At 49.4% G+C, this 23,788-nt stretch overlaps 1 non-coding gene across 1 annotated transcript; it reads left to right on the top strand.

Moving 5' to 3' along the window:
• Nucleotides 1–11,361: 11,361 nt before the first annotated feature.
• On the top strand, nucleotides 11,362–11,468 carry LOC116809761 (U6 spliceosomal RNA). Its single transcript, XR_004369946.1, has one exon. It is a non-coding gene; the product is annotated as a U6 spliceosomal RNA (small nuclear RNA).
• The last annotated feature ends 12,320 nt before the right edge of the window (nucleotides 11,469–23,788 follow it).

Here is a 23,788-nt window from a genome sequence, read left to right as displayed (position 1 = left end):
GCAAGGAACAGTTCTTAGGGGAGCAAACCAGGAAAATCCCTCTTGTCCCCCTTGGAAACACTTACTCTCAGGACTTGGCCTGTGTCCCAATTGCAACTGATACTCCAACACCCCTTGAGGGCTTTTGGGCAGTCGTGTGTTCAAGCACAGTCGAGCAGGCACTGGTGGTCAGAGAAAGCCATCAGGCCACAAGGTATGCAGGCTGGCAGTTGGAAGCCCAGTGGCCTGCATGGAAGTGGTAAGGCCAAAGGGAATATGAATGATTTCAGCAGCATCTGCCATGAAGCTTCATCCATCTGAAGGAAGTACAAGTGCATGGCCACGAAGATGGAACCTCAGACATGAGCTGGGGGTGCATGTTCGGCCCTGTCCGGTCCTGTCTGTGGCTTGGCTATCACAAAACTCTTTTCCTCTGGGGACTGGTCCAGCACAACCGGCCAGGATGACACATCTCTCTCTCCCCTCTGATTCCAACTCCCACTGCCTCTTTTGATCATTCATTCAGCTTGCCAGGAGGCTCCTTTCCAGGAAAGGGGGTCCCAGATAGTAAACATGAGTATTGGGTCCGTGGGAAAAGATAATGCTTGTGAACCACGTGGAGACGTTTCCCATCTTCCTCCTATGAGTCAGCTTCCAAGAGATGTGGTTTGCTCTGTGCCCCGACAGTTCCCAGTATTTGGGTCACATTCTGGGGACCAGCCAGGCTGCTTTCTGAAAGATGCCTCACTGCTCCCTTTCAGGCAGCAGCAGACTTAGGGCTGCCCCATCTTCCTTTCTCTTAATTCTCCCCGTCTCTGTCTGCTGCCCTCACTGGGATGAGCTCCTTGGGGCAGGGACTGTGCATAAGAAGTTCTGGTGAGCACCATAATACAGGGTGAGAAAAAAGAAATGAATGAGAAAGAAGGTTCTGGTTTCAGTGCTCAGCCCAGGGGCCCATCATGGAGCATCAAATGAGCAATGGATGGTGGTCTCCCCCCAAGATGCAACCCCATGCATTGACTAGACCACATATTCTCAATGGAGGTGACATTACCCCAGGGGGCCAAAATTGGTTCTTGGAGGAGATGCTGAAAAAGTCTTAGCTATTACTGGCCGGGTATGGTGGCTCATGCCTGTAATCCCAGCACTTTGGAAGGCCGAGGAGGGCAGATGACATGAGGCCAGGAGTTGGAGACCAGCCTGGTCAACATAGCAAAACCCCATCTGTACCAAAAATACAAAAATTAGCTGGGTATGGTAGTACACATATGTGATCCCAGCTACTTGGGAGGCTAAGGCGGGAAAATCACTTGAACCTGAGAGGCAGAGGTTGTAGTGAGCCAAGACTGCGCCACTGCACTCCAGCCTGGGCGACATAATAAGACTGTCTCAAAAACAAAACAAAACAAAACATAAAAACAAATAAAAAACACAAACCACCACCACCAACAAAGTCTTAGCTATTACAATGATTTGTGGTCATGCAAAGTTTAACACTATCAAACTCAGTCTTATTCCTTAGTATTTAGTTTCATGAGCAGTGGAGAGATTAGTTTAAAAATGTACACAAATCCAGAGAAATACTGGATGAAATGGAAAAAGCATGAATGAAATCAGCTCATCTTTTTTTTTTTTTTGAGGCAGAGTCTTGCTCTGTCGTCCAGGCTGGAGTGCAATGGCGCTATCTAGGCTCACTGCAAGCTCTACCTCCTGGGTTGATGCCATTCTCCTGCCTCAGCCTCCCGAGTAGCTGGGACTACAGGTGCCCACCACCATGCCCGGCTAATTTTTTGTATTTTTAGTAGAGACGGGGTTTCACTGTGTTAGCCAGGATGGTCTCAATCTCCTGATCTCATGATCCGCCCGCCTCGGCCTCCCAAAGAGCTGGGATTACAAGCGTGAGCCACCGTGCCCGGCCGAAATCAGCTCATCCTTTTAGCCCATTTGTAACTCCATGTGGCTCATACTTGTGTGACTTTGAAGACCAGCTGGTGCTGGGGCCCAGATCTGTGGGATGGGTCTGTGGCAGAGGGGAGGAGGGGGGCTTGGGCCTCCCAAGAAGATTCTGATTCCAGGACCCCAGCATTGGAATGAATGGGTCCCCCAGGCCCAGGGGTGGCCTCCACAGCTCCGGGGAAGAGCCACTGAAGCCACTGAGTTCTTGACAGATGTGGCTCTGGGTTTATTAATTCCTCCATCAAAGACCACAACCCCCAGCCACGAGGGTGAGCAGGTTAGAATCCACTCTCCTTCCAGCCATCTCCCAATGAGTGGCGCTTTGTTCTTCTTGCTTGGGATGTTAGAGGACCAGTGTTAACTATGCTACCAGGGGAGCAGCATGTCATATTCAGAGATATTGTCATATCTCGGCAATATGAATGTCTCATCCAAATTTTGTTGCTTGCTAGCAAGCCAGCATGAAGGACCAGCTGCATGGCTCTATCTTAAAATGAGGAAACAGCTGCCCCTGCCCCCAGTTTTCATGGCCCTCGCCCGTCCCCCAACTCCAGACCTCAGGAATTGCACGGCAGAGAGAAGGGGTTGGCCTGGGATCACTGAGTCAGCATCGTCTCCAGCAGCTGCCCCCATGCCAGATCTGTGAGGGCAGGCATCAGGGCTTCCCCAGGATGACTCCACCACCTGTCCTGTGCTCAGTGAAAGAGTGGCCAATGAGGCTGTTCGGCAATCCCAAAATATCCTCAGTTCAGAGCCCAGTTTTCCCTTCTGTGTGGGCTTTGCGAGCCACCTTGTCTCCCAAAGGCTGTTTTCTATTGTACAAAATGGGACTGCTTAGGACATGATACCTGCCTCCGAGGACTGTTTGAGGGTTGAATGAGGTGTGTGCAGCAGGTAACGGAGACTGGACCCCAGAACATGGGCCAGCTTGAGTGTGATCAGTGAAGACGTCAGGGTGATGAGCAGTGACAGTCCCTCATCTCTGGTTCCTGGCTTGTGTGTCTGCAGACAGCAACTAGAGTCTGGCAATGTAGGCAAGAAGGATGGGTCTCCCTGGGGTGCAGCCTCTCAATTCCCTTTCTTTCTTTCTTTTTCTTTTTTTTTTTTTAGATGGAGTCTCACTTTGTTGCCCAGGCTGGAATGCAGCGGTGTGATCTCAGCTCACTGCAACCTCTGCCTCCTGGGTTCAAGCGATTCTCGTGTCTCCCAAGTAGCTGGGATTACAGGCATGCACCACCATGCCCAACCAAACTTTTTGTATTTTTTTTTTGAGACAGTTTTCACCATGTTGGCCAGGCTGGTCTCAAACTCCTGACCTCAAGTGATCCGCCCACCTCAGCCTCCCAAAGTGCTGGAATTACAGACATGAACCACTGCACCCAGCTGAGCCTCTCAATTTTCAAGGAAATTCAGACTCTGGGCAGAAGGGAACCCCACAGGATGTGGTAAGAAAGTTTGCATGGGCTAGCCTGGGAACCTGACTGTTTGCATGAGCTAGCCTGGGAATCTGACTGGTCACATGCTGTGAAACCAGCAACTCACTCAATCTGCAAGAAGACCTGGGGGTGGGATTGTTCTCTGCTGGGCTCAGGCCACATCAGGGGCTCTTGTCCAACCTCGCCTGCCCAGCCAAGGGATGACAGTGAGCTGGGAAGAAGCTCATTGACTAGGAAAGAGTCTCCACCTCTTGCCTTCCTGGCCTCCATATGGACCCACTGTGTGACCCTGACCAAGTCCCCAAATCTCCCTTGAGCGCTGGGATGAATAAAGCTGTGCTGGGTGGTCTCTCAGGCTGCAGCCTGGATCCAGAGGCTCCACGATCCCCCACTATCACCAAAAGGTAACATCTGTGGGGCCCAGCTCGGGTCTCTGGTCTCCTGGGAAGTTTGGTCTTTTGGGTTCAGGAACTGACTCCAAAGACCAAATGGTTTGGCTCAAATTTGGCTGCTTAGCAGGGGAGATCCCTTGGCTCCTGTGTTCTGGGCTTGGCAGCCCTAAGCTGTTCCCCGAGCCATGTCATTACTCTAACTTCCTCCTCCCCTTTCCTCCCACCCCACCCCCATTCTACTCCCTCCCTGCCACCCACACACTCCACTCTCTTAATGAGTCCCAGGGAGATGCTGCCTGCCTTACATCACCTTCCCCGTTGGCAGAAGAGAGGCCCTGAGAGCCCCCGGCATGCTTGGCTCTGCTAAGTGCGGCCCTGACTCAGGGTTTCCATGGCAATAGCACTCGCAGCAACAGCCTTGGCTTGTTGCCAGGGCAGATGACAACCATGACAGCCAGTTAGACTGCGTCCAGCTGTGCCTGCAGCCAGAGGGGACAGGGATGCTGAGTGGGGGTGGCTCTCCTGCCCCTCTCTCTAGAGCCCACCCAGGTTCTACCCTGGACTATCCTACTTGCCTGGACAACCTCAGCAGGGATGTTAGGATGCAGGAGGAGCCCTGGATGGGGACCCAGGACCTAGGAACAGGCCAGGCCATACCATTCTCTTGCTGTGCAAATTGGGCAGGACTGTGCCTTCTGTGGGCCTCTGCTATACTAGAAGGCTGGGCTAGACCATGGAGCTTCAGGGCTGTCTGATTCTCCCAGGAGCAGATTCTTGGTATTGGGGGATAATTTCCCCTCAATGCAGGGGCCAGCATTGTCCCTGCCTGGAGCCTTTCCTCCCCTATCCTCCAAATCTAAGTGTGGGGTCTGGGCCCTTTTCTAGACCCCCCCAGGTCTGGAAGGGACCTGGATCCAGGTGATTGGGCTAAGTGGTCTCTCTGTGAGATCACTGGCTCTAACCAGGGAGCTACCCCTCCTCGGAGAAGGCTCACTGTTGTTCTGACGCAGCCCCGTGTTCCTGTAGACTCTCATCAGAAGGGGTTGCACTGTGTTGCAAGGATTGCCCTGGAACCCCCAATATTGTGACCTCTTTGGGCTGTGCTGCTTCCAACAGTTCCACAATTCTTAGTTCCAAATATTACAAAAGAAAAAGTAAAGTAGAGTTGGTTAGAAAAGGGAGCCTCCCAAAATAGCCTCCTACACTCGTACCGTATCAAGGCAGTCACTTAAACACACATTTCTCAAGATCATCTCCTGCTGACATTCCACATTAGGCCGTTTTGCAGATTTCAGCCCTCGGGGAGGTAAAGCATGAACTACTGCTGTTTCATTTACCAATTGCCGTGTAGCAAAACTACCTCCAAAGAGCCATATTATTATCTCTCATAGTCCTGTGGGTTGGCTGGGCTCAGCAAGGCAGTTCTCCTGTTCTCACTAAAGCTTTTCGTGTGTTCTAGTTAGATAGTGGCTGGGCTGGTGTCATCCATAGACTGCTCACTGTAGTGCCAAGATCTCACTTCTCTATGTGGTCTTCCTGGAGAGCACTTGGAGTTTTTAGATGATGGCTCATAGCTTCCAAAAGTGCAGAATCTAAGAGGGAAGACGTGGAAACTCACAGTCCTCCTAGCTCTAAAAGCTGAGTCCCAGTTGTGCCTTTTCTGCTACCCTGTAGACATAAAGCTGGTTCAATGTGGGAAAGAACCTATTTCTGAATAAGGTCACACCCTGAGATTCCAGGTGGACATGAATTTTGGGTGGATGCTACCTCTGTCAGTCTGTTCTCATACTGCTGTAAAGAAATATCTGAAAGTCAAAAAATAACAGATGCTGAAGAGGTTGCAGAGAAAAGGGAACACTTATATATGTTAGTGGAAGTGTAAATTAGTTCTCAACCATTGCGGAAAGCAGTATGGTGATTCCTCAAAGAGCTAAAAGCTGCACTACCATTCAACCCAGCAATCTCATTACTGGGTATATACCCAGAGAAATATAAATCATTGTATCATAAAGAGACATGCACATGAATGTTCATTGCAGAATCATTCGCAATAGCAAAGACACAGAATCAACCTAAATGTCCATCAGTGACAACCAGATAAAGAATATGCGGTACATATATACCATGGAATACTGTGCAGCCATAAAAAAGAATGAGATCATGTATTTTGCGAGAACATGGATGAAGCTGGAGGCTATTATTCTCAGCAAACTGATGCAGGAACAGAAGACCAAATACTGCACATTCTCACTTATAAGTGGGAGCTAAACGATGAGAACTCATGAACACAAAGAAGGGAACAACACACACTGGAGTCTACTTGAGGATGGAGGGCAGGAGGAGGGAGAGGAGCAGAGAAATAACTATTGCATATGGGCTTAGTGCCTGGCTGATGAAATAATCTATACAACAAACCCTTATGACACGAATTTACCTATGCAACAAACCTTCACGTGTGCCCCTGAACCTAAAATAAAAGTTAAAACAAAGGAAATGCCTGAGATTGGCTAATTCATAAAGAAAAGAGGTTTAATTGGATCATGGTTCTACAGGCTGTACAAGAAACACAGCAGCTTCTGCTTCTGGGGAGGCCTCAGGAAGCTTCCAATCGTGGTGGAAGGTGAACGAGGATCAAAGCATCTTACATGGCTGGAGCAGGAGGGACAGAATGAGTGGGGAGATCCCACGCACTTTTTTTTTTTTTTTGAGACAGAGTCTCGCTCTGTCACCCAGGCTGGCATGCAGTGGCATGATCTTGGCTCACTGCAACCTCCACCTCCCGGGTTCAAGTGATTCTCCCACCTCAGCCTCCTGAGTAGCTGGGATTACAGGCATGCACCACCACTCCCAGCTAATTTTTGTATTTTTAGTAGAGGTGGGGGTTCGCCAAGTTGGTCAGGCTGGTCTCGAACTCCTGACCTCGTGATCCACCTGCCTCGGCTTCCCAAAGTGTTGGGATTACAGGTGTGAGCCACTGCGCCCAGCCAGCTACACACTTTCAGACAACTAGATCTCACCAGCACTTACTCACTATGGTGAGGACAGCACCAAGAGAGAAATCCACCCTCATAATCCAATCAGCTCCTACCAGGTCCCGCCTCCAGCATTGGGGATTACAACTGAATATGAGATCTGGTGGGGGCACAGATCCAAACCTTATCACTATCCAACCCACTGCAGGAGATAATAACCTAGGCTCATGGAGATGCTGGAGGCTAGAATCCAATTGTGCGAAGGGCATGCTTAGTACAGGGCCGGCCACAGAAGGGGTGCTCAATACATGGTCATTATTGTTATATACGAAATAGAGATGCAAAAAACACTGCCCTACGCCTTCCCAACAAACACTCCTCCAGGGGAAACCAGGAATCGGAGCTGAGTAAATGTGGAAATGTACCTAATCCAATTTTTTTTTTTTTTTTTTTTTTTTTTTTTTTTTTTTTTTTTTTTTTTTTTTTTTTTTTTTTTTTTTTCTCCACTTCCTGGGTTCAAGTGATTCTCCTGCCTCAGCCTCCTGAGTAGCTGGGATTACAGGCATGCGCCACCACACCTGGCTAATTTTGTATTTTTAGCAGAGATAAGGTTTCACCATTTGGCCAGGCTGGTCTTGAACTCCTGACTTCAGGTCATCTGCCCATCGCGGCCTCCCAAAGTGCTGAGATTACAGGTGTGAGCCACCACGCCTGGCTCAAGCTCCAATTTGATTTAGATCCCTGCATTTCAGGCTTAAGGAATTTATATTTACAGAGTTGCGTGATCATCTTCAGCATTCAAGCACATGTTATCTGGCAGAAACCGTGCAAAGTATCTTCCATGAGTGATCTAATTTAATCCTTACAAGGAAGGTACAATTATTATCCCTATAAAAATGGAGAAGAGGGGCCGGGCGTGGTGGCTCACGCCTGTAATCCCAGCAATTTGGGAGGCTGAGGTGGGCGGATCACAAGGTCAGGAGATTGAGAACATCCTGGCTAACATGGTGAAACCCCGTCTCTACTAAAAAATACAAAAAATTAGCTGGGCGTGGTGGCGGGCGCCTGTAGTCCCAGCTACTCAGGAGGCTGAGGCAGGAGAATGGCGTGAACCTGGGAGGCAGAGCTTGCAGTGAGCCGAGATTGCGCCACTGCATTCCAGCCTGGGTGACAGAGCGAGACTCCGTCTCAAAAAAAAAAAAAAAAATGGAGATGAGGGAAATGACACCCAGAGACGTGATTGCCCACCCCAGGTTACACAGTGGGCAAGACGGGTGCTGGGACTTGAGTCCTCTAAGTCCAGGGCCCCTGCCCTTCACCAGGATGAAAAGAGCCTTCTCTCTCCTGCTCTTCCTGGCAGAAGCATTTGTCCTCAGAAAGGATAAAGACTTGGTCTATGCTGGGTGCGGTGGCTCATGCCTGTTATCCCAGTACCTTGGGAGGCTGAGATGGGAGGATTGCTGGACCCCAGGAGTTCGAGACCAGGCTGGGCATCATAGAGAGACTCCATTTCTTTTCTATTTTTTTGAGACGGAGTCTCCCTCTGTCACCCAGGCTGGAATGCAGTGGTGCAATCTCAGCTCACTGCAATCTCCGCCTCCCAGGTTCAAGCGATTCTCATGCCTCAGCCTCACAAGCAGCCTGGAACTACACACACCAACACACCTGGCTAATTTTTGTATTTTTAGTAGAGATAGGGCTTTGCCATGTTGCCCAGGCTGGTCTTGAACTCCTGAGCTCAAGTGATCCGCCCACCTCGGCCTCCCAAAGTGCTGGGATTACAGGTGTGAGCCACCGCGCCCGGCCAGGAGACACTCTATTTCTACAAAAAATAAAAAAAATTAGCCAGGCGTGGTGGTGTGCACCTGTGGTCCCAGCTACTCTGGAGACTGAGGTGGGAGGATCACTCAAGCCCAGGAGTAGGAGGCCGCAGTGAGCTATAATGGCACTGCTGCACTCCAGCCTGGGGGACAGAGCAAGATCTTGTCTCCAAAAAAGTTAAAAATAATGGTTAAAAAAGACTTCATGGACAAGAAGCTGCTCTGTCTGTCCATTTGGCCACATCCAGTCCTCAGGTCTCTCGACTCAGGCCCAGCATCCCTTGCTCTGCTCCTCCGTCTGCAAATGTGCATTGATAGCATCTATACTCCTGAAACCCTCCGTCAACCTCTGATACAGCGGAACACGAAGAACACCCTTGAGCTCCTTGTCCTCCTGCGTGGCATCAGCCCCATGCTTCCCAAGGCCCCATTATCTAAATTTAATCTCATGTGACAGGTGCCCAGAGCTGTTTCTTCCTGGTGATTTATGGAGACAAAGTGGGCCCCCTTCCAGACTGAAGGTAGTTTGCCCCAGCACCAAGATCCCTGGGAGAACTGGTTCCAGGTTTGCCAGGCACCCAGGGCGACACCCACTGGGCCGTTCTGCCCATCCTGGGGACAGCAAAGTCCCTGGGCTACTTTGGAGTGGCTTTATTTATTTATTTATTAGTGCAAATACTTTTATATTCAGCCCCTGTAAAGCTATCAGATATTTGAAAAAAGTATGTGTTTTTGTTGTTTTGTTTCTGAGACAGCGCCTTACTCTGTTGCCCAGCCTGGAGTGCAGGGGCATGATCACAGCTCGCTTTGCAGCCTGAAGGTCCTGGGCTTAAGTGATCCTCCGGCCTCAGCCTCCCAAGTAGCTGGGACTACAGGTGCACGCCACCATGCCTTGTTGCTTTTTAATTTTTTTTTTTTTTTTTCGTAGATACAGGGTCTCACTATGTTGCTTAGGCTGGTCTTGAACTCCTGGTCTCAAGCAATTCTCCTGCCTCAGCCTCTCAAAGTTCTGGGATTATAGTGTGAATCACTGCACTCAGCCATAAAAACTTTTTTTTTGGTTTGTTTGTTTTTGAGACAGAGTCTCGCTCCCGTTGCCCAGGCTGGAGGGCAGTGGCATGATCTCGGCTCACTGCAACCTCCACCTCCCCCGTCCAAGCAATTCTCCTGCCTCAGCCTCCTGAGTAGCTGGGACTACAGGTGTGGGCCACCACGCCCAGCTAATTTTTTTGTATTTTTTAGTAGAGACAGGGTTTCACCATGTTGGCCAGTCTGGTCTTGAACTCCTGACCTCTAGTGATCCACCTGCCTTGACCTACCAAAATGCTGGGATTATAGGCATGAGCCACCACGCCCAGCTGAAAGTTTTTAAACGTGAACCAAAGAATCTAGTTTTAAGAACTTAGCTAGGAATGAGTGAGTTCTTAGTCACATAATGGAGTTCTCCAAATGAGTAACAGGAAGTGTAAAATGAAAGGCAGGTCCCTTACAGATTTGAAATTCTTCTGTGGCACAGTCCTGGCTGTACTCTTTATTGAAGAAGTCTGCAGTCATTTTCAGAATTCACTCCAGAAGCTGACTTTTTAATTTGGGCATCCGTAAACTACTCATGGCAAAAGACACACAAACAAAAACACTATCATGCCAAAAAGGATGAAGAGCCAGGGATCCAACCAGTAGGAGAGCTCGGGAAGCGCGTTTGCTCTGGACTGAGGCCTGGCCACTTCTGGGGACCATCCTAGCCATCTGCCACCGTGCCCACCTCCACCTCCTTCCTGCAGACCTGCCGCGATCGTAGCTTGAAAAAGCCCTACTTACTCATTTTTGTTGTGGTAGAATAAACACTACAAAATTTACCATTTTAACCATTTTGAGTGTCCAGTTGGCCAGGTGTGGTGACTCATGCCTGTAACCCCAGCACTTTGGGAGGGCGAGGCGGGAGGATCGCTTGAGGCCAGTAGTTTGAGACCAGTCTGGGCAACATGGTGAGATCCCATCTCTATTTAAAATACAAAAATTAGCCAGTGTGCTGGTGCTTGCCTGTAGTCTCAGCTACTGGGGAGGGTGAGGCACAAGAATTGCTTGAACCCAGAAGGTGGAGGTTGCAGTGAGCTGAGATTGCACCACTGCACTCCAGCCTGGGAGACTGAGATCTGTCTTAAAGAAAAAAAAAAAAAAAAAAAAAAAAGTAGTTCAGTAGTGTTAAGTATATTCACATTGGCCAGGCGCATTTGCTCATGTCTGTAACCCCAGCCCTTTGGGAGGCCAAGGTGGTTGGATCACCTGAGGTCAGGAGTTGAAGATCAGCCTGGCCAACATGGTGAAACCCTGTCTCTACCAAAAAAAAAAATTAGCTGGGTATGGTGGTAGGTGCCTGTAATCCCAGCTACTCAGGAGGCTGAGGCAGGAGAATTGCTTGAACCCAGGAGGTGGAGGTTGCAGTGAGCCAAGATAGTGCCACTGCCCTCCAGCCTGGCAACAGCGCAAGACTCTGTCTCAAGAAAAAAAGTATATTCACATCGTTGTGTAAGGAATTTCCAGAACATTTTTTATCTTGCAAAACTGAAACTCTATCCATTAAATACTAACTCCCCATTTCCCTCCTCCAGCCTCTGGTAACCCCCATTCTATTTTCTGTCTCTATGAATTAGCTTGCTCTAGGTGCCTCATTTAAGTGGAATCATGCAATATTTGTCTTTTTATGACTGGTTTATTTCACTGAGCATACTGTTCTCATGTTTTATTATGTTGTGCCATGTGAGAGAATTTCCATCTTTTTTATGGCTGAATAATATTCCATGGCATGGTGTTTGCTTTGGCAGCACGTGTACTAAAATTGGAAAGATACAGAGAAGATTAGCATGGCCCCTGCGCAAGGATGACATGCAAATTTGTGAAGCGTTCCATATTTTTTTTCACAATAGTGAAGACTTGGAATCAACCCAAATTCCCATCAATGATAGACTGGATAAAGAAAATGTGGCACATATACACCATGGAACACTATGCAGCCATAAAAAAGGATGAGTTCATGTCCTTTGCAGGGACATGGATGAAACTGGAAACCATCATTCTTAGCAAACTAACACAAGAACAGAAGACCAGACACCACATGTTCTCATTCATAAGTGGGAGTTTAATAGTGAGAACCCATGGACACAGGGAAGGGAATATCACACACCAGGGCCTGTAGGGTGGTAGGAGGATAGGGGAAGGATAGCATTAGGAAAAATATCTAATGTAGATGACAGGTTGATGGGTGCAGCAAACCACCATGGCACGTGCATACCTATATAACAAACCTGCATGTTCTGCACATATATCCCAGAACTTAAAGTATAATAAAAAAATTTCATGACACAAATATATCACACTGTGTTTATCAATTTACCTGTTGATGGACACCTGGGTTGCTTCTACCCTTTGGCTATTGTAAATAATGCTGCTATAAAATTGGTTATGGATTAGCTGGGCATGGTGGCGCATGCCTATAGTACCAGATCCTCAGGAGGCTGAGGCAGGAGAATAGCTTGAACCTGGGAGGTGGAGGTTGCAGTGAGTGGAGATTGCGCCACTGCCCTCCAGCCTGGGTGACAGACTAAGATTCTACTTCAAAAAAAAAAAAAAAAAAAAATTGGTTATGCAATTATCTCCTTGGGCCCCTGATTTCGCTTCCCTGGGGTACAAAGCCAGAAGTGCAACTGCTGGATCTGTTTTTAAGTTTTCAAGGAACCTTGTTCATTTCTAGTGTGCACTGCCATTAATGAATCTGCAGAGGAGCGAGGTGCATGCAGGGAAAACTCTAACGTTTCCTCCTGAAGGCACTGCCACCGTGGCATGGGGGTTGTGGCAGTGGGTGAGGACTATTGCCCCTCTCTTTCTTCAGGAATAGCTGATGAAAGCTGCCACTTGGATCTCATCAAATTTTCAAGAGAAAGAAAAAAGGGGTTTTGATGGAAGGCAAGATGACTCCAGGGCTCCTCTGGAGAAATTTTGTGATTTGAGGAGGGAGGGAGCTGGAGGGGGTTGCTTTTACTCTGTTCTGCACAATTCAGGTCCTGGAGCTTGATCGCAAATGCTGGTTTTGCAGTTATCAGGATCCACCAGACAGGAAAAAAGTTTCCCATGTTTGAAAGTGTGGACTAGCAGGGGCAAGAGCCCAGTTTGGTGCACAGTGAACAAATGCTGGTGATTGTACTGCATTTCACGATGCACAGGCCACATCTCTGTAAATGCATCAGCTAAAACTCTCTGGACTCGAAATAACTGCTCTCCTACACATAGGCCCCCAGGGGGAAAATGTCTACTATAATCCAGTTTTTAAATGGAAAAGGAGAAAGAAAAAGCCCTCGTGGCATTTCTGCTGCAGAAAATTATCAGCAACTTGCTCACGGTTTTGGAGAAAATCTTCCAATTGATACAACATGTATCAATCTTCCAACGGATCCGACATTCCAATCTTCCAATTGATACAACAATCTTCCAACTGATACAACAATCTTCCAATTGTTACAATAATCTTCCAATTGACACAACAATCTTCCAATTGATACAACAATCTTCCAATTGATACAACACACAACAATCTTCCAATTGATACAACAATCTTCCAATTGATACAACACGTCAAAATTTCAGGGAGGACATCAAGAGCAGTTTGCATGAGGTAGGGAGTAGAGTTGGCAAAAGCGGAGAAGGCCTTAGACACAACCGGCATCGAAAAGGCTGTTTGGGGCCAGGTGCGGTGGCTCGTGCCTGTAATCTCAGCACTTTGGGAGGCCGAGGTGGGTGGATCACCTGAGGTCAGGAGTTCGAGACCAGCCTGGGCAATATGGCGAAACCCCATCTCTAGTAAAAAATACAAAAATTAGCCAGGCGTTGTGGCATGTGCCTGTAATCCCAGCTACTCGGGAGGTTGAGGTAGGGAGAATTGCTTGAACTGGGGAGACAGAGGTTGCAGTGAGCCAAGATCGCACCACTGTACTCCGGCCTGGGCAACAGAGCGAGACTTTGTCTCAAAACAGAACAAAACAAAACAACAAAAAAGAAAAGGCTGTTTGGGGTTAGGGAAGATTTTTTAAATCAGTAGGAAGCATAGGAAACTATCAGAAATTGCTTTTATTTTATTTATTATTTTTTTTTTAGAGACAGGGTCTTTCTCTGTCACCCAGGCTGAAGTGCAGTGGCACGAACACAGCTCACTGTAGCCTCCAATCCTTGTGCTCAAGCAATCCTCCCAGCTCAGCCTCTCCAGTAGCTGGGACCACAGGTCCACTTCGCCATGCCTGGCCAATTTTAAAATTTTTTGTAGGGCCGGGCACGGTGGCTCACACCTGTAATCCCAGCACTCTGGGAGGCCAAGGCAAGAAGATCACTTGAGGTCAGGTGTTCAAGACCAGTCTGGGCAACATGGCAAAATCCTATATCTACTAAAAATACAAAAAAATACAAAAAAATTAGCTGGGAATGGTGGTGTGTGCCTGTAATCTCAGCTACTCAAGAGGCTGAGGCAGGAGAATTGCTTGAACCTGGAAGGTGGAGGTTGCAGTGAGCCAAGGTTGAGCCATTGCACTCCAGCCTGGGTGACAGAGCGAGACTGCCTCAAAAAAATAAAAAATAAAAATAAAAAAATAAATTAATAAATAACAAATAACAATAATAAAATAAAATAACTTTTTGTAGACACAAGGTCTCACTATGTTGCCCAGGGTGGTCTTGAACTCTTGCCCAGGGAGGTCCTCAAGCGATCCTCTCACAGGAGCCTCCCAAAATGCTGAGATTATAGGCGTGAGACACAGCACCTGGCCTAGAGAATGCTTTTAAATCACAGAAGATGCTTTTCAATCACTTCTTGCCTTGCAATCAATCTGACACCTCTCTCTTCTGATCCCTCTCTCAGGCTGTCGGAGCTCCTGTTCCTGGGTCCTCGCCGGTCTCTGGAGGACCTGCCTCCTGTTTTCAGGACTATGTCTTTCCTGGGTAGATGGACCTCAGGGCCTCTGAGGATGTCCCAGGAGGAATTCTCACCAAGAGGTTCAGGTCAGCAAAAGAAAAAAGTCAGAGGGGTAGAAATCACTCCCCTGCCCCATGTCCAATGGAATCAGCTGTAGGAAGGAATTCTAAACATGTCCCTGCCTGAGGTCTGTTCCTTCCCATCCAAATGTTGTCTGCATGGGGCAATGTGGAGGCAGCAATACCAGGACCCCTGACGTGGGCTGCAGGCTCTCCAGGCACTCCCGGGCTGGCACTGGATGTTGGCTGGAGCTGTGGGCACAGCAGCCCTGGGATTCCTGCCCAAGGCTCATTTTACCCATCAATGGAGGCTTGAGGGAGACTGTGAACCAGCTCAGAGGAGCCGAGTCATAAATCCAGGCTTGCAGAGGGTGCAACGGAATTACTTCCTTTCTGGAAGAACTCACTGCAGTCATTCAGGAGGGTTTGCTGGTGGAGAGAAGGGTTGACTGTGGAAAGACACCAGAATTCTGATGTTTTCTCCATGTTGTCTTGCCCTCTCAGTTGCTCTAAAGAAAGAACTCATGCTTGCCACCGCTTAATAACCACCTTTTATGGATCTGGCCATCCCTGTGCAGCATCTCATCTCTTTTTATTTGTTTGTTTTGAGATGGAGTCTCTCTCTGTCACCCAGGCTGGAGTGCAGTGGCATGATCTCAGCTCACTGCAACCTCTGCCTCCCTGGTTCAAGAGATTCTCCTGCCTCAGCCTCCTGAGTAGCTGGGATTGCAGATGCGTGCCACCACACCTGGCTAATTTTTGTATTTTTAGTAGAGATGGGGTTTCACCACGTTGGCCAGGCTGGTCTCAAACTCCTGACCTCATGATCCACCTGCCTTGGCCTCCCAAAGTGCTGGGATTACAGGCATGAGCCACTGCGCCCAGCGTGCATCTCATCTCTTATGGGCTGAATAGTGTCTCTCTAAAATTCATGCATTGAAATTCTACACCCCAGTACTTGAGAATGCGGCTGTGTTTGGAGACAGGGTCTTTAATTAATTAATTAATTAATTTTGGGGGATGGAGTCTCACTCTGTCGCCCAGGCTGGAGTATAGTGGTGCAGTCTCAACTCACTGTGACATCTGCTCCACCATGTTTAAGTGATTTTCGTGCCTCAGCCTCCTGAGTAGCTGGGATTGCAGGTGTGTGCCACTGCGCCTGGCCAATTTTTGTATTTCTAGTAGAGAGGGGTTTCACCATGTTGGCCAGGCTGGTCTTGAACTCCTGACCTCAAGCGATCCGCCCACCTTGGCCTCTCAAAGTATTGGGATTACAGGTGTGAGCCACCATGTCCAGGAGACAGGGTCTTTAAAGGTAATAACTGAGTTGACATGAGGTTGTTAGGGTGGGCCTTAAGCCAACATGGCTGCTGTCCTTCCAAGAAGAGGAAATTTGGACACTGTCTCATATAGAGGGAAGACCATACAGGAAAAGGATGCCCTCTACAAGCCAAGGAGAGAGGCTTCAGAAGGAACCCACTGGACTGGGCACAGTGGCTCATCCCTATAATCCCAGCACTTTGGGAGGCTGAGGCAGGTGGATCATGAGGTCAGGAGTTCGAGACCAGCCTGACCAACACGGTGAAACCCCGTCTCTACTAAAAATACAAAAATTAGCTGGGCATGGTGGTGGGCACCTATAATCCCAGCTGCTTGTGAGGCTGAGGCAGGAGAATCACTCAAATCTGGGAGACGGAGGTTGCAGTGAGCATACATCGTGCCATTGCACTTCAGCCTAGGTGACAGAGTAAGACTCTGTCTCAAAAAAATAAATAAACAAACAAATAAATAAATAAAAATACAAAAATTAACCAGGCATGGTGGTGGGCACCTATAATCCCAGCTGCTTGGGAGGCTGATGCAGGAGAATCACTTGAATCCAGGAGACAGAGGTTGCAGTGAGCTGAGACTGCGCCACTGCACTCTAGCCTGGGAGACCAAGCAAGACTCTGTCAAAACAAACAAACAAACAAACAAAAAACAAAACAAAACAAAACAAAACAAAGGAACACACTTTCCCAACACCTTGAACTTGGCCTTCCAGCCTCTAGAATGGTGAGAAAATAAATTCCCGCTGTTTAAGCCTCTCCATGTGGTACTTTGTGATGGCAGCCCCTGCAAACAAAGGCACCATTTAATTCTCATGACAGGCTTGCCCGAGATTGTTTGAGGCTGGAGAGGCTGCTGCTGCGTTACTGGGGGTCTCTCTCCACCCTGACCTGTGTCTGAAGTGCCGTTTCTTCTGCAGCTCTTCCTGGAGGCGCTGGCTGTGTCCTCGGGACCATTTGGGCTGGATCAATGCCTTTCCTCCCAATTCATCAGCCCTAGACAGCAAGAATGATAGCAGGGCAGCCAGCCAGGGTCTGAGCCAACAGCCTTGCTCAGGGCAGGACAGCACCAAGCCAGAGAGTCCCTGGAGAGGGCTGGACTCTTCTTGGTGGTCGGTGGCCTGGCTCAAAAGCTAGAGGCCAGTGCCAGAATAGACAATTCACAGCCAGTGTGTGGGTTTGCACCACAGGCAGTGATGCTATTATAGCACAAATAGTCTGGACCAGGCTCTCTGCTGAGGAACACCAGACTTCCGGCTGCTTGAGCAATATTTTGAGACAGGGTCTCTGTCCCACCGGCTGGAGGGCAGTGGATCACAGCTCACTGCAGCCTCAAACTCGACTCAAGCAATCCTCCCACATCAGCCTCCTGAGTAGCTGGGACTACAGGTGCATGCCACGATGCCTGACTAATTTTAACATTATTTTGTAGAGACAGGGGGATCTCACCATGAGGCCCTCAAGCAATCCTCCCATAAGGCCCCCCAAAGAGCTGATATTACAGGCATGAGCCACTGTGCCTGGCCTGCTGGTGCAAGAATGTTCTTCTCCCATCTTATTTCACTTGCTGTAAATAGTAAATATTCCAAATGCATTATGGCCCTAAGAAGGTTTTTATTTTTTGAAATGGAGTCTTGCTCTCTCGCCCAGGCTAGAGTACAGTGATGCGATCTTGGCTTACTGCAACCTCTGCCTCCTGGGTTCAAGTGATTCTTCTGCCTCAGCCTCCCGAGTAGCTGGGATTACAGCCACGCGCCACTAGGTCTGGCTAATTTTCCTATTTTTAGTAGAGATGGGGTTTCATTTTGGCCAGGCTGGTTTTGGACTCCTAACCTCAAGTAATCCTCCTGCCTTGGCCTCCCAAGGTGCTGGGATTACAGGCGTGAGCCACCGTGCCTGGCCAGAAGGTTTCTATTGGTATAATTTGTAGCTCACCTTGGTTTTGGGACCTCCAGTAACCATCTCTAACCAGCATCCAGCATCCTTATCCTGAATCCTTATCCCCACAATCTCCACCTCCCCAGGAGCCCCACGCATTTGTGTCTCCTTTCCAGGGAACTTAAAACTCTATTAGTAATCATGGCTGGGCATGGTGGCTCACGCTTGTAATTCCAGCACTTTGGGAGGCCGAGGTGGGCAGATCACCCGAGATCAGGAGTTCAAGACCAGCCCGGCCAACATGGTAAAACCCCATCTTTACTAATAATACAAAAAAATTAGCTGGGCTTGGTGGCGGGTGCCTGCAATCCCAGCTACTCGGGAGGCTGAGGCAGGAGAATCACTTGAATCCAGGAGGCAGAGGTTACAGTGAGCAAAGATCACGCCACTGCACTCCAGCCTAGGCGACAAGAGCGAAACTCCATCTCAAAAACAAAAACAAAACAAACAACTCTATCAGTAATCAGCGCCTTCATGTGCTGGGCAGAAAGCAGGGAAATACTCTCTCTTCTTAGACTGTGCTATTCACTATCTGTTTTTCTAGCTGTTCCCTCTGTTGCCTCCTGGAGACGGTGTCATGAAACACACAGTCAATATTTGATTTCTTTCCTGGACCCCAGATGCCAATTGGTGAAGTCAGAGATGGTGCAATATCCCCGCCCTGGAGGAGAGAACTTGCCCAGGTGCAGTGACTCATGTCTGTAATCCCAGCACTTTGGGAGGCCGAGGCGGGTGGATCACCTGAGGTCAGGAGTTTGAGACCAGCCTGGCCATCATGGAGAAACCCCATCTCTACTAAACATACAAATATTAGCTGGGTGTGGTGGCACATCCCAGCTACTTGGGAGGCTGGGGCAGGAGAATCGATTGAGCCTGGGGTGGGGGGTGGAGAGGGGAGGTGGAGGTTGCAGAAAGCTGGGATCACTCCACTGCACTCTAGCCTGGGCAACAAGAGCAAAATTCTGTCTCAAAAAAAAAAAAAAAAAAGAGAAGAGAGAACTCTTGGTTAAGTTGTCCTGACACAACTTGGTTAAGTTGTGCCTGTAATTCATCAGGCACTATTTCCTTGGTGGAGTTTTGGATTGGAAAAAAACTTGCCTACACATTTATATTTCAGTCAAGTGCCGGCTGTACCTTCATCTGTAATATAATCTTCAAATAAAGAAGAGGAGAGCTGGATGTCTCTAACACACACCCCGCAGACAACAAGGTAATAGAAAAAACAATGGGCTGGGCCTCACAACTACCCAAGGCTCCCTCACCTACTTGCTGTATGTATAAAATCGACTTGAAGCTGGGAATGGTGGCTCATGCCTGTAATCCCCACATTTTGTGAGGCTGAGGGAGGATCGCTTGAGGCAAGGAGTTCAAGATCAGCCTGGGCAACATAGTGAAACTCTGTCTCTGCAAAACTTAAAAAAAAAATGAGCTGGGTATGGTGGCATTTACCTGCAGTCCCAGCTACTTGGGAGGCTGAGGTGAGAGGATCAGTTGAGGTGAGCAATTGGAGGCTGTAGTGAGCTATGATCGTGCCACTGCCCTCCAGCCTGGGTGACAAAGCAAGACTCTGCCTGAAAAAAAAAAAAAAATTGGGGCGACAAAAAAAAAAAAAAACCTGCCCCCCCCCCCCCCCCCCCCCCCCTTTCTTTTGTGGCCCGGGCAGCAATCTCCTCGTCTCGCTGCTGCCCCGCGGACTGCCTGGGACTGCTGGCGCGCGCCACCGCTGCCTGTTTTTTCTCCTTTGCCTGCCGGCGCGCGTTCGCCATCTTGGCCACGCTGGTCGCCAGCTCCTGACCCCGAACGCTCTGCCCGCCTCGGCCTCCCAGGGTGCTGGGACTACAGACGGAGTCTCGCTCACCCGGTGCTCGGTGTTGCCCGGGCTGGAGTGCGGTGGCGTGGTCTGGGCTCGCGGCAGCCTCCGCCTCCCAGCCGCCTGCCTTGGCCTACCAGGGTGCTGGGATTGCAGCCCCTGCCCGGCCGCCGCCCCGTCTGGGAGGTAGGGAGTGTCTCTGCCCGGCCGCCCCTCTGCCCGGCCTCCCCATCTGGGAAGTGAGGAGCGCTTCTGCCCGACCACCCATCGACTGGGAAGTGAGGAGCGCCTCTGCCCGGCCACCCATCGTCTGGGAAGTGAGGAGCGCCTCTGCCTGACCGCCCCGTCTGGGAAGTGAGGAGCGCCTCTGCCCAGCCACCCATCGTCTGGGAAGTGAGGAGCGCCTCTGCCCAGCCACCTATCGTCTGGGAAGAAGTGAGGAGCGTCTCTGCCTGGCCACCCCGTCTGGGAAGTGAGGAGCGCCTCTGCCCGGCCGCTCCGTCTCGGAGGTCTACCACGGAGGCCAGAAGCAATGTGGGGGCTGGACGTGGTGGCTCACGCCTGTGGTCCTGGCACTCTGGGGGGCGAGGCGGGTTGATCACTTTGGGCTAGGAGTTGGAGACCAGTCTGGCCAACATGGCGAAACATGAAAAATACAACAGACAAACTAACCAACCAACTCAGTGACAACAAAACAGGTCTACCCTGGAGTCATACTCTAATTTTTTCTATTTTCCTCCCTTTCTGATCCTTTATCCCACTTTCTCTTTCTTCCTCTTCCTTCTCCCTCTTCTTTGTCAAATAGAGGATTGAGTTATTATCACTGATCCATATAAAGTCCCTCTCTCATTTATTTTAACTCCCACCCCCCATTTCTATTCCCCGACTTCCCATGTGCAACCTTCCTAATATGTTTGATACGCATCTTTTTGTTTGTATGTATTATTAGAAAATGTTTATTGTTTTTGTGTGCAAAAAAATTAATAAAAAAAAAAAATAATAATAATTTAAAAAAAAAAAAAAAAGAAAGAAAGAAAAAAAAAATTAACTTGATCAAAACTGACCTGGGAATTAGCTTGAGTGGGTTTATTGGAGGGTTATCACTTCCCCCCACCCCCAGCAAGGCCAGGTGATTGGAAGGCCTAGGCTGGAAGTGTGGGAGGAGGCAAGGAGCTCTGGAGGGCCAGGAATCGAGGACAACTGTGTCCTCAGGAAAGGGCTGGTCCTTAAGGAACCTTCCACAGCCTTGAGGCTTCATTGACGAGACTCAGAGTTAGAGTTGGATGGAAGAGCTGTGTCAGTGTCTACTCTGCTGAGTCAGAGAGGAGAGGGGGAGGATTCGGTTCCACTGGCCCCCACGGTGGGGGAGGTATAGGAAAGGGAGGCATGGCGCTGATCTACAAAGAATGGCAGGATGTGGCCACCTGGAGCCCTAATTTAGGGGTTCAGACTCTGGGGTGCACAATCGATCTCAGAAGTTTGTAAAATCCCTAGAACTGCCTGCAACAGTGCACGCGATGAGAAGAGCATCCGTGTGCAGGGAGCAGGGTGCATCTATCAGAGGAGATGGGCTGTGGCTCTCTTTGGGGGCTCAGAGTGAGTCTGGCACTGGTCCACTCTCCCACAAAAGACTCAGAATCGCACTTGAAACACACCTCCACTGTCACCATGGGCCTCCCTGCAGCGTCCCTGTGTGTGGGGTGTCTCTTGCAGTCGCCCCTAGACAGACCTTTCTGCCCCCTCTCTCACCCCAAAACCCCGCTCTCATGGAGAGCAGGCGGAAGAATCTTGGCAAAGTCACAGATCTCATCATCTTGTGCTCCTGTATGAGAATCTCCCATACCTCCCCTCGCTCTTTGATCTAGGCTCCAAGATCCAGACCTTCTTCCATGGGCGGCAAGACCCCTGATGATCCTGCTCCATCTCAATTTCTCTCCACCCTTTGCCCTTCACTCTCCACCCCAGGCGCAAAGCAATCCCCTGGGGACTCCATCTCGGGAGACGGACCACCCAGGTTGCCTGGCATTGTGGGGCTTTCTCAGGACGTGAGACTTTCTTTCTTTTCTTTTTTCTTTTTTCTTTTTTCTTTTTTTTTGAGACGGAGTCTCGCACTGTCGCCCAGGGAGTGCAGTGGCGCGATCTCGGCTCACTGTAAGCTCTGCCTCCTGGGTTCATGCCATTCTCCTGCCTCAGCCTCCCAAGTAGCTGGGACTACAGGCGCTCGCCACCATTCGCAGCTAATTTTTTTGTATTTTTAGTAGAGACGGGGTTTCACCGTGTTAGCCAGGATGGTCGCGATCTCCTGACCTCGTGATCCACCCACCTCGGCCTCCCAAAGTTCTGGGATTACAGGCATGAGCCCTGTCCCTTCCCCTCCCCTCCCCTCCCCTTCTCTCCCCTCCCCTCCCCTCTCCTCTCCTGTCCTCTCCTTTCTTTCTGACAGAGTCTTGCTCTGTGCCCAGGCTGGAGTGCAGTGGTGCAATCTTGGCTCACTGCAGCCTCCACCTCCCAGATTCAAGAGATCCTCCTGCCTCAGCTTCCGGAGTACCTGGGATTACAGGCAGGTACCACCACGCCCAGCTAATTTTTGTATTTTCAGTAGAGACAGGGTTTTGACATGTTGGCCAGGCTGGTCTCAAATTCCTGGCTTCAGGTGATTCGTCCACCTCTGCCTCCCAAAGTGCTGGGATTACAGGCATGAGCCACCACATCCAGCTGGGACATGGAACTTTCAACACTAAAACCAAGATAGTCCCAGGTAAACCGGGACAGCTGGTCACTCTGGCTCTGTCCTCTTCCTGCGCTAGTCAGCTCTGGTCCCTCCTCATCCCTGGCCACCCCCTACACTGACTAGGTGGCTCTCATCTGTGCTCCCACAGTGCCCCATATCTTCTGTTTTAACGCCTACCTGGCTGTGTTGCAATTGCTTTTTTTTTTTTTTGGAGAGGGAGTCTGGTTCTGTTCCCCAGGCTAGAGTGCAGTGGCGCAATCTCAGCTCACTGCAACCTCTGTCTCCCGAGTTCAAGAGATTCTCCTGCCTCAGCCTCCTGGGCAGCTGGGATTACAGACATGCGCCACCATACTTGGCTAATTTTTGTGTTTTTAGTAGAGACAGGGTTTCACAACGTTGGCCAGACTGGTCTCGATCTCATGACCTCAAGTGATCTGCCTGCCTTGGCCTCCCAAAGTGCTGGGATTACAGGCGTGAGTCACCGCGCCCAGCCGCAATTGCTTCTTTAACCATTTCTTTTTCTGCCACCTTGTTTATTGCAGTATCCCTGCAGCAAACATATGATCTAGATGAGCAGAGCAAGGGGCGTGGTCACGACAAGAGGGTTGGACAATTTCACACTGAACAACCCCAGTGGGTCATGGACTTAGCCCCCTCCCTGCCTGGAGACCTGTATTACAAGGGGCAAGACTGTGGTTCTGGTGTAAGTCAGGCGTATTTGATTGCAAGCAAGAGAAAAAAAAATCTGAATAGTGTACATTAAATCCCTCCAAAAATTATTAGGCAGCTCTGGGCATTGTTCACATTGAACAAGGTGAATGTTGAAATGGAGACAAGAGGACTCCACCCTCATGACCTAATCACCTCCAAAGCGCTCACCTCCTAATACCATTGCCTTGGGGTCTCAGTTTCAACATCTAAATTTTTTGGGGGACGCAGACATTCAGACCATGGCAGCGAGTTGATCAGACGCAAACTGCACAGGCACCTCATTTGTTTTGTGCAGTAATTAAATAGAGGCTGTTTGGAAATATGATTATAGATTGGCCCATCAAAGCAAATTAAACCTTTGAAAAGTAATGGCCTCATTAGCTTCAGAATTCTGCCATTCCAAAGATCCAAATGCTTGCTTGTCCTGAATTGGGAAATACTAAGGTCCGGCTGCAAAAAGGCATCAAAGGGACACGAATGTCCAGTAGTTGTGGATTTGGAGAGACCAAGGGGCCTCAGATGTAGACCCATGTGTCAAGATGAACCTGGCAGGCTTGGCTTCTGTTCCTATGAATGAATGAATTAATCCTCCCTGGTGTCCTCTCAGTTCATGTATAACCGATCCAGTCTGGGAATTCTTGGCTCCAGATGCTTGTTGGGTTCCTCCCCACCCTGCCCACTCCTTCCTCTCCCAGCCCAGAAG

Source organism: Hylobates moloch, unplaced genomic scaffold (assembly GCF_009828535.3).
Source record: "Hylobates moloch isolate HMO894 unplaced genomic scaffold, HMol_V3 SCAFFOLD_1, whole genome shotgun sequence".
In the NCBI taxonomy this organism is placed as follows: Eukaryota; Metazoa; Chordata; class Mammalia; order Primates; family Hylobatidae; genus Hylobates; species Hylobates moloch.
This window is presented reverse-complemented; position numbering and strand designations above follow the sequence as displayed.